Source organism: Salmo trutta, unplaced genomic scaffold, assembly GCF_901001165.1.
Source record: "Salmo trutta unplaced genomic scaffold, fSalTru1.1, whole genome shotgun sequence".
Classification (NCBI taxonomy): Eukaryota; Metazoa; Chordata; class Actinopteri; order Salmoniformes; family Salmonidae; genus Salmo; species Salmo trutta.
Window position 1 is genome coordinate 18,989 of NW_021822901.1, and position 12,398 is coordinate 31,386.

Below are 12,398 nucleotides of genomic sequence, written 5' to 3' on the forward strand. Positions count from 1 at the left end.
CTATTGAGCACTGTGGCACCAACTCGCCTTCCGAACGTTCTATTCGCAGCTTATTGTTCGTCACAATGCCTGCTTCACTATTGTTGGCAATGAGACCTGCTCACGTTGTTTTATAGTTAAAATGTAAACAGCAAAAATAATATTGGAACTCTGCGGTCTTCCCATTGTTTCCAAATATCTCTCAATGTGTATTTTTGATTTTTTTTCAAGTCGTACGCCATTTTAATCATGAGAATCTCCTCTTTCTAATTATGTAAGCGTGGGCAGCTAGCTCGGTTGTCATCAAATGCTAGCCCCAAAATACTTTTTGCCCTTGGAACGCTGAGCTTCCCCCATTGTTTTCCTATGGAGAGGCATGCCGGTCTATTTCGACAAATATCTCACTGTGTATATTTTGTTTTTTTTCCAAGTCGGCTGTAACCGGTGTGAAATGGCTAGCTAGTTAGCGGGGTGCGCGCTAATAGCGTTTCAATCGGTGACGTCACTCGCTCTGAGACCTTGAAGTAGTTGTTCCCCTTGCTCTGTAAGGGCCGCGGCTTTTGTGGAGCGATGGGTAACGATGCTTCGAGGGTGGCTGTTGTTGATGTGTCCAGAGGGTCCCTGGTTCGAGCCTGGGTTGGGGCGAGGAGAGGGACGGAAGCTATACTGTTACACGGGTACCATTTTAATCAGGAGAATCTCCTCTTCGTAATTATGTTTGTTTGGGCAGCGAGCTCGTTTGTCATCGATCGCTAGACCAGAAATATACGTTTTTATTTTTCCCCTACTTTTTCATTACGCAGACATAAGCACAGTTGACACTATCGAGGTGTGGATGTTTACTTTTTTTTCCAGTTTAGCCAACGTTCAGGGATCAAATCCCTTTAGCAGGATCGATTTGACAACATCCGGTGAAATTGCAGTGCCAAATTCAAATTAAAACTATAAATATTTAACTTTCATGAAATCACAAGTGTAATACATCAAAATAAAGCTTAACTTCTGGTTAATCCAGCCGCAAAAGCAGACCATGCGATTCTCTGAGGACAGCACCCCTGCATACAAACACATATTTCAACCAGCCAGGTGCGACACATTAGTAAAAAACGATATAATTCATGCCTTACCTTTGAAGATCTTCTTCTGTTGGCACTCCAAAATGTCCCAGAAACATCACAAATGGTTCTTTTGTTTGATAAATTCCTTCTTTATATCCCCAAAATGTCCATTTATTTGGCGCGTTTGATTCAGAAATACACCGGTTCCAACTCGCCCAACATGCCTACAAATGATCTAATAAGTTACCTGTAAACTTGGTCCAAACATTTCAAACAACGTTCGTAATCCAAACTTGGGTATCCTAAAACGTAAATAATCGATAACATTTAAGACGGGATATACTGTGCTCAATACCGGACGAAAAGCGCATTCCAGGTTGTGCGCACCAAAAGACTTGAGTCCCTCTGAGTGACACATGGAAAGGAAAGGAATACTTCTTTTCTCAAAAGAAAAACATCAACCAATTTCTAAAAACTGTTGACATCCAGTGGAAGCCATAGGAACTGCAAGCAGAATCCTATTAAAAGGCCTTACCATAGAAAACTAATGGAAAACACATTGACCTAAAAAAAAACAATTCCTGGATGGATTGTGCTTGGGGTTTTGCCTGCCAAACAGGTTCTGTTATACTCACAGACATTATTCAAACAGTTTTAGAAGCCGCCCATGGTCACCTCCAGCAGGCCTCGCTGCGCCAAAAGACCAGCGCGAACCATCACCGCAGTGAGGCGGTTGGTCCGCTCCAGGAGTCTGAGGTGCGGGAGGTTCCTCTGCCCCCTCTGGACATCGAGGGGGCCCTGGCGTACTCTGTCTGTTCCATCCTGGATTCGAGGCGTCGGGGCGAGGGGCCTTCAGTACCTCGTGGAGTCGGAGGGGTACGGTCCAGAGGAGAGGTGCTGGGTTCCGCGGGAGTTTCACCGTCGCCGGCCGGATCGCCCTCCGGGTTGTCCCCGAGGCCGGTGTCGGCGCACTGCTGGAGCCGCGTGTCAACTGTCACGACTTCCGCCGAAGTTGGCTCCTCTCCTTGTTCGTTCGGCGGTCGACGTCACCGACTTTCTAGCCATCGCCGCTCCATTTTTCATTGATCCATTTGTTTTGTCTTGTTCCCTGCACACCTGGTTTTCCTTCCCCCAATCACACTGCATGTATTTATTCCTCTGTTCCCCCTCATGTCTTTGTGTGAAATTGTTTGTGTTACGTGTTAATTGTTGATGCGCCAGACTGGTTTGCTTATACCGTGTTGTTCACGAAGATGTTTATTGTTAAACATAAATTATTGCAACTGTTTTGCACTTTCGCCTATGGGCTGGAGGTTTTGATGCAGTTGCGTCCGTCTGTTGGTTTCTACTGCCTCAAAGTGTGCGCCTGTTCACAACACTCTCCTGTACCTGACTTCGCTACCAGTACACCTGACACTATAGTTAATATACTGGCAAGTTTGATGTATAACTACTAACATTAGGTAGCTAGCTAACATACCGGTACATACTGCTGTAATGATATGCTATGTGGTTCGTAAGGACAGCGTAGCTAACATACCGGTCCATACTGCTGTATTGATATGCTATGTGGTTCATAAGGACAGCGTAGCTAACATACCGGTCCATACTGCTGTAATGATATGCTATGTGGTTCATAAGGATAGCGTAGCTAGCTAACATACCGGTCCATACTGCTGTAATGATATGCTATGTGGTTCGTAAGGACAGTGTAGCTAACATATTGTCAGCCAACATATGGTGTAAGGTAACTTATTTGCAAAGTCATTACTTTATTACATTGAGTAGCAAGCTACCCCTTGGTCATTAGGGCAAATCTGGTCTGTGATAGGAGGGTTTTTTTCACACCTAGCTTGGCTATTAGACTATTCTTTAGTAAAGGTTGAATAGTCTATTGTTCAGCTATTAGCCCCCCTCCCCAATTTGCAACAAATTGTTGTTCCCATCTCATTCCTTTCCCTCTTCCACGTGTAATCATTCTGCTCCTGAGTGGCTCGCTTGTGGGCGTGCTGGCAGGAGATTGCAGCATCTTCGGTTGGGCGTCAAGAATTCTGCATACAGTAGCACTATTGCATAGTTACAATGTGTAATCATTTATGTCCCAGGAGCAGGAGTGGGAAACACTGTTGAAGTGTATAATTGTAATACATACATGCAGACACAGCATCATTCAAAGAATGGAGTTTTATACTCCTGGTATTGAATATGACTGAAAAATAATGTCTCACAGAGATTCATACCTGAACCACACCTTTATTTGCCAAGGAAGAGTACATGATCAGTGAATATATTCAATGTGGGAATCTCATGCGTGGTAATAACTACAGTACATGTATATAGGACTTGCATCCTTGGCACAATAAAGTTATTATATTCTATGGGCTCAAACCAGGGACCCTCTGCACACATCAACAACAGCCACCCTCGAAGCATCGTTACCCATCACTAAGCAAAAGCCGCGGCTTTTGCAGAGCAAGGGGAACAACTACTTCAATGTCTCACAGCGAGTGACGTCACCGATTGAAACGCTATTAGCACCCCACTAACTAGCTAGCCATTTCACACCGGTTACACATAGGCTTCATTAATGCCATTCAGACTTGAAGTTGATATAACAACTATGATAGCTGAGGTTCATAGGTTCTGAACTAATATTCATACCAAACGTTTTAGGGTCCATACACAGATCGGCTACATACTGTAGCTAGCTACACATCCATAGGCATACAGTTATTTTCATCCTCCACTACACAATAAGCAAGTAAATAGTTAGCTATGTTACTTCAGCTGCATTGCAAGGCAAGCTTTCACAATTGTACATTCAATTTGCAGTATATGCTTTAGCTAGCTAGATTCTTCATATCCACTGTTTCACAAGACGACAGCCTGGTTTGCTGGTTTTCTCAGGTGTCCCTAAAACATTAAACGTCACAAATTACAAATCCATTCTCCCAACACAAGCTAGCTGGCTAATGTTAGCTAGTCAGATAACTTGCTAAATAGCGATTTTTGTAAATTAACTTTATGACAATATAAATATGCATGAACGTTTGTCTCTACATTAACTAACATATTCCTCTCAATTGTACATTTTGTCAGCCATCTTCACACAGGGACAGGTGGCTCACGTCAAAATTCGTCATTGGAACCACTCGATATGATTGGTCATATAAAAAACTTGGAACCAAATGCATAATGAGTGCTCTAACTCCCCCTTGTGGTGGTCTGGAGCAATGACGCTGTGTACCTCTAAGTCCAGAGGTGTGAGCTCACAACTTTTAAAGGAGGAACCACTGTAAGTATAAAGATCCAGTCCATTTATACTTCAATGTTGTGATGTGAAAAGCCTGGCAAAATGCGTAGCACATACAATAAAAAAGGTTTTACCCGATATTGTTCATCCTGATAGTTTTTTTTAACATGGACAATATTGGAGATAATATACAACAATTACTTGAAACAATTGAACATTATGAAACATCAAAGATACCAGGCCTGGTCTTCCTAGCAGTATTTGAAAAGGCGTTTGATAAAGTACGACTATAATTTATATATGAATTACTTTAATTTAGATGAATATCTTATATAATGGGTTAAAGTTATGTACAGCAACCCCAGGTGTAAAATAGAAAACAATGGTTACTCCTCAAAAAGTATTGAGCTCCCAAGTGGCGCAGCAGTCTAAGTCACTGCATCTCAAGAGGTGTCACTACAGGCCCTGGTTCGAACCCAGGCTTTATCACATCCGGCAGTGATTTGGAATCCTATAGGGCGGCGCACAATTGGCCCAGCATCGGCCGGGTTTGGCCGGGTCATTGTAACTATGAAATTGTTCTTAACTGACTTGCCTTATAAAATAAATATTTAAGAGGAGTAAAACAAGGCTGTTCCTTGTCTCCATATCTATTTATTATGGCCATCAAAATGCTAGCTATTAAAATCAGAAACAACAAGAACATCAAGGGGTTAGAAATCCAGGGGTTAAAAACAAGTGTCAATTTATGCCGATGACTCAAGTTCTTAAGTCCGCAATCTGGATCACTGAAGATCTAGATCACTTTTCTAGCCTCTCTGGACAAAAACATAATTATGACAAGTGCACCATATTACGTATTGAATCGTTAAAATACAGTGTTTACACTACCTTGTAGTTTACCAATAAAATAGGCTTATGGTGAAGTAGACATACCTGGCATTCATATCTTAAAAAATAACAAATGAACTTACCACAACCAATTTCAATGGAAAGTTTGCAAAAATAGATAAGTACTTACCTTTCCATGGTTGCAGAATCTTATCTATTTATGGAAAAATCACATCGATTAACTCTTTGGTCCAATCACAGTTGACTGACTAATGGTCCTATCACAGTGGACTGACTGACTAATGGTCCTATCACAGTTGACTGACTGACTAATAGTCCTATCACAGTTGACTGACTGACTAATGGTCCTATCACAGTTGACTGACTGACTAATGGTCCTATCACAGTTGACTGACTGACTAATGGTCCTATCACAGTGGACTGACTGACTAATGGTCCTATCACAGTGGACTGACTGACTAATGGTCCTATCACAGTTGACTGACTGACTAATGGTCCTATCACAGTTGACTGACTTACAAATGGTCCTATCACAGTTGATTTGACTGACTAATGGTCCTATCACAGTTGACTGACTGACTAATGGTCCTATCACAGTTGACTGACTGACTAATGGTCCTATCACAGTTGACTGACTGACTAATGGTCCTATCACAGTTGACTGACTGACTAATGGTCCTATCACAGTTGACTGACTGACTAATGGACCTATCACAGTGGACTGACTGACTAATGGTCCTATCACAGTGGACTGACTGACTAATGGTCCTATCACAGTTGACTGACTGACTAATGGTCCTATCACAGTTGACTGACTTACAAATGGTCCTATCACAGTTGACTGACTGACTAATGGTTCTATCACAGTTGACTGACTGACTAATGGTCCTATCACAGTTGACTGACTGACTAATGGTCCTATCACAGTTGACTGACTGACTAATGGTCCTATCACAGTGGACTGACTGACTAATGGTCCTATCACAGTGGACTGACTGACTAATGGTCCTATCACAGTGGACTGACTGACTAATGGTCCTATCACAGTTGACTGACTGACTAATGGTCCTATCACAGTTGACTGACTTACAAATGGTCCTATCACAGTTGATTTGACTGACTAATGGTCCTATCACAGTTGACTGACTGACTAATGGTCCTATCACAGTTGACTGACTGACTATTGGTCCTATCACAGTTGACTGACTGACTAATGGTCCTATCAAAGTTGACTGACTGACTAATGGTCCTATCACAGTTGACTGACTAATGGTCCTATCACAGTTGACTGACTGACTAATGGTCCTATCACAGTTGACTGACTAATGGTCCTATCACAGTGGACTGACTGACTAATGGTCCTATCACAGTGGACTGACTGACTAATGTTCCTATCACAGTTGACTGACTCACTAATGGTCCTATCACAGCTGACTGACTGACGAATGGTCCTATCACAGTTGACTGACTGACGAATGGTCCTATCACAGTTGACTGACTGACTAATGGTCCTATCACAGTTGACTGACTGACTAATGGTCCTATCACAGTGGACTGACTGACTAATGGTCCTATCACAGTGGACTGACTGACTAATGGTCCTATCACAGTGGACTGACTGACTAATGGTCCTATCACAGTGGACTGACTTATTAATGGTCCTATCACAGTGGACTGACTAATGGTCCTATCACAGTTGACTGACTGACTAATGGTCCTATCACAGTTGACTGACTAATGGTCCTATCACAGTTGACTGACTGACTAATGGTCCTATCACAGTTGACTGACTGACTAATGGTCCTATCACAGTTGACTGACTGACTAATGGTCCTATCACAGTTGACTGACTGACTAATGGTCCTATCACAGTTGACTTACTAATGGTCCTATCAAAGCTGACTGACTGACTAATGGTCCTATCACAGTTGACTGACTGACTAATGCACCTATCACAGTTGACTGACTAATGTCCTATCAAAGTTGACTGACTGACTAATGGTCCTATCACAGTTGACTGACTGACTAATGGTCCTATCACAGTTGACTGACTGACTAATGGTCCTATCACAGTTGACTGACTAATGGTCCTATCACAGTTGACTGACTGACTAATGGTCCTATCACAGTTGACTGACTGACTAATGGTCCTATCACAGTTGACTGACTGACTAATGGTCCTATCACAGTTGACTGACTGACTAATGGTCCTATCACAGTGGACTGACTGACTAATGGTCCTATCACAGTGGACTGACTGACTAATGGTCCTATCACAGTGGACTGACTGACTAATGGTCCTATCACAGTGGACTGACTGACTAATGGTCCTATCACAGTGGACTGACTGACTGACTAATGGTCCTATCACAGTGGACTGACTGACTGACTAATGGTCCTATCACAGTGGACTGACTGACTAATGGTCCTATCACAGTTGACTGACTAATGGTCCTATCACAGTGGACTGACTGACTAATGGTCCTATCACAGTTGACTGACTTACAAATGGTCCTATCACAGTTGACTGACTGACTAATGGTCCGATCACAGTTGACTGACTGACATATGGTCCTATCACAGTTGACTGACTTACTAATGGTCCTATCACAGTTGACTGACTGACTAATGGTCCAATCACAGTTGACTGACTGACTAATGGTCCTATCACAGTTGGCTGACTAATGGTCCTATCACAGTGGACTGACTGACTAATGGTCCTATCACAGTTGACTGACTGACTAATGGTCCTATCACAGTTGACTGACTAATGGTCCTATCACAGTGGACTGACTGACTAATGGTCCTATCACAGTGGACTGACTGACTAATGGTCCTATCACAGTTGACTGACTCACTAATGGTCCTATCACAGCTGACTGACTGACGAATGGTCCTATCACAGTTGACTGACTGACTAATGGTCCTATCACAGTTGACTGACTGACTAATGGTCCTATCACAGTTGACTGACTGACTAATGGTCCTATCACAGTGGACTGACTGACTAATGGTCCTATCACAGTGGACTGAGTGACTAATGGTCCTATAACAGTGGACTGACTTATTAATGGTAATATCACAGTGGACTGACTGACTAATGGTCTTATCACATTTGACTGACTGACTAATGGTCCTATCACAGTGGACTGACTGACTAATGGTCCTATCACAGTTGACTGACTGACTAATGGTCCTATCACAGTTGACTGACTGACTAATGGTCCTATCACAGTTGACTGACTGACTAATGGTCCTATCACAGTTGACTGACTAATGGTCCTATCACAGTTGACTGACTGACTAATGGTCCTATCACAGTGGACTGACTGACTAATGGTCCTATCACAGTTGACTGACTGACTAATGGTCCTATCACAGTGGACTGACTGACTAATGGTCCTATCACAGTTGACTGACTCACTAATGGTCCTATCACAGCTGACTGACTGACGAATGGTCCTATCACAGTTGACTGACTGACTAATGGTCCTATCACAGTTGACTGACTGACTAATGGTCCTATCACAGTTGACTGACTGACTAATGGTCCTATCACAGTGGACTGACTGACTAATGGTCCTATCACAGTGGACTGAGTGACTAATGGTCCTATAACAGTGGACTGACTTATTAATGGTAATATCACAGTGGACTGACTAATGGTCCTATCACAGTTGACTGACTGACTAATGGTCTTATCACATTTGACTGACTGACTAATGGTCCTATCACAGTGGACTGACTGACTAATGGTCCTATCACAGTTGACTGACTGACTAATGGTCCTATCACAGTTGACTGACTGACTAATGGTCCTATCACAGTTGACTGACTAATGGTCCTATCACAGTTGACTGACTGACTAATGGTCCTATCACAGTGGACTGACTGACTAATGGTCCTATCACAGTTGACTGACTGACTAATGGTCCTATCACAGTTGACTGACTGACTAATGGTCCTATCACAGTTGACTGACTGACTAATGGTCCTATCACAGTGGACTGACTGACTAATGGTCCTATCACAGTTGACTGACTGACTAATGGTCCTATCACAGTTGACTGACTAATGGTCCTATCAAAGCTGACTGACTGACTAATGGTCCTATAACAGTTGACTGACTGACTAATGGTCCTATCACAGTTGACTGACTGACTAATGGTCCTATCAAAGTTGACTGACTGACTAATGGTCCTATCACAGTTGACTGACTAATGGTCCTATCACAGTTGACTGACTGACTAATGGTCCTATCACAGTTGACTGACTGACTAATGGTCCTATCACAGTTGACTGACTGACTAATGGTCCTATCACAGTTGACTGACTGACTAATGGTCCTATCACAGTTGACTGACTGACTATGGTCCTATCACAGTTGACTGACTGACTAATGGTCCTATCACAGTTGACTGACTGACTAATGGTCCTATCACAGTTGACTGACTGACTATTGGTCCTATCACAGTTGACTGACTGACTATTGGTCCTATCACAGTTGACTGACTGACTAATGGTCCTATCACAGTTGACTGACTGACTAATGGTCCTATCACAGTTAACTGACTGACTAATGGTCCTATCACAGTTGACTGACTGACTAATGGTCCTATCACAGTGGACTGACTGACTAATGGTCCTATCACAGTTGACTGACTGACTAATGGTCCTATCACAGTTGACTGACTAATGGTCCTATCACAGTTGACTGACTTACAAATGGTCCTATCACAGTTGACTGACTGACTAATGGTCCTATCACAGTTGACTGACTGACTAATGGTCCTATCACAGTTGACTGACTGACTAATGGTCCTATCACAGTTGACTGACTGACTAATGGTCCTATCACAGTTGACTGACTGACTAATGGTCCTATCACAGTTGACTGACTGACTAATGGTCCTATCACAGTTGACTGACTGACTAATGGTCCTATCACAGTTGACTGACTGACTAATGGTCCTATCACAGTTGACTGACTGACTAATGGTCCTATCACAGTTGACTGACTAATGGTCCTATCACAGTTGACTGACTAATGGTCCTATCACAGTTGACTGATTACTAATGGTCCTATCACAGTTGACTGACTGACTAATGGTCCTATCACAGTTGACTGACTGACTAATGGTCCTATCACAGTTGACTGACTAATGGTCCTATCAAAGTTGACTGACTGACTAATGGTCCTATCACAGTTGACTGACTGACTAATGGTCCTATCACAGTTGACTGACTTACTAATGGTCCTATCACAGTTGACTGACTTACTAATGGTCCTATCACAGTTGACTGACTTACTAATGGTCCTATCACAGTTGACTGACTGACTAATGGTCCTATCACAGTTGACTTGACTGACTGACTAATGGTCCTATCACAGTTGACTGACTGACTAATGGTCCTATCACAGTTGACTGACTGACTAATGGTCCTATCACAGTTGACTGACTGACTAATGGTCCTATCACAGTTGACTGACTGACTAATGGTCCTATCACAGTTGACTGACTGACTAATGGTCCTATCACAGTTGACTGACTGACTAATGGTCCTATCACAGTTGACTGACTGACTAATGGTCCTATCACAGTTGACTGACTTACTAATTGTCCTATCACAGTTGACTGACTGACTAATGGTCCTATCACAGTTGACTGACTGACTAATGGTCCTATTACAGTTGACTGACTGACTAATGGTCCTATCACAGTTGACTGACTGACTAATGGTCCTATCACAGTTGACTGACTGACTAATGGTCCTATCACAGTTGACTGACTGACTATGGTCCTATCACAGTGGACTGACTGACTAATGGTCCTATCACAGTGGACTGACTGACTAATGGTCCTATCACAGTTGACTGACTGACTAATGGTCCTATCACAGTTGACTGACTGACTAATGGACCTATCACAGTTCACTGACTGACTAATGGTCCAATCACAGTTGACTGACTAATGGTCCTATCACAGTTGACTGACTAATGGTCCTATCACAGTTGACTGACTGACTAATGGACCTATCACAGTTCACTGACTGACTAATTGTCCTATCGCAGTTGACTGACTAATGGTCCTATCAAAAGCTGACTGACTGACTAATGGTCCTATCACAGTTGACTGACTGACTAATGCACCTATCACAGTTGACTGACTAATGGTCCTATCACAGTTGACTGACTAATGGTCCTATCAAAGCTGACTGACTGACTAATGGTCCTATCACAGTTGACTGACTAACTAATGGTCCTATCACAGTTGACTGACTGACTAATGGTCCTATCACAGTTGACTGACTGACTAATGGTCCTATCACAGTTGACTGACTGACTAATGGTCCTATCACAGTTGACTGACTGACTAATGGTCCTATCACAGTTGACTGACTGACTAATGGTCCTATCACAGTGGACTGACTGACTAATGGTCCTATCACAGTTGACTGACTGACTAATGGTCCTATCACAGTTGACTGACTGACTAATGGTCATATCACAGTTGACTGACTAATGGTCCTATCACAGTTGACTGACTGACTAAATCAAATCAAATCAAATTTATTTATATAGCCCTTCGTACATCAGCTGAAATCTCAAAGTGCTGTACAGAAACCCAGCCTAAAACCCCAAACAGCAAGCAATGCATGTGAAAGAAGCACGGTGGCTGGGAAAAACTCCCTAGGAAAAACTCCTGAGAAAGGCCAAAAACCTAGGAAGAAACCTAGAGAGGAACCAGGCTATGAGGGGTGGTCAGTCCTCTTCTGGCTGTGCCGGGTGGATATTATAACAGAACATGGTCAAGATGTTAAAATGTTCGTAAATGACCAGCATGGTCAAATAATAATAATCATAGTAATTGTCGAGGGTGCAACAAGCACGTCCGGTGAACAGGTCAGGGTTCCGTAGCCGCAGGCAGAACAGTTGAAACTGGAGCAGCAGCATGGCCAGGTGGACTGGGGACAGCAAGGAGTCATCATGCCAGGTAGTCCTGAGGCATGGTCCTAGGGCTCAGGTCCTCCTTAGAGAAAGAAAGAAAGAGAGAAAGAGAGAATTAGAGAGAGCATATTTACATTCACACAGGACACCGGATAAGACAAGAGAATACTCCAGATGTAACAGACTGACCCTAGCCCCCCGACACATAAACTACTGCAGCATAAATACTGGAGGCTGAGACAGGAGGGATCAGAAGACACTGTGGCCCCATCCGATGATACCCCTGGACAGGGCCAAACAGGCAGGA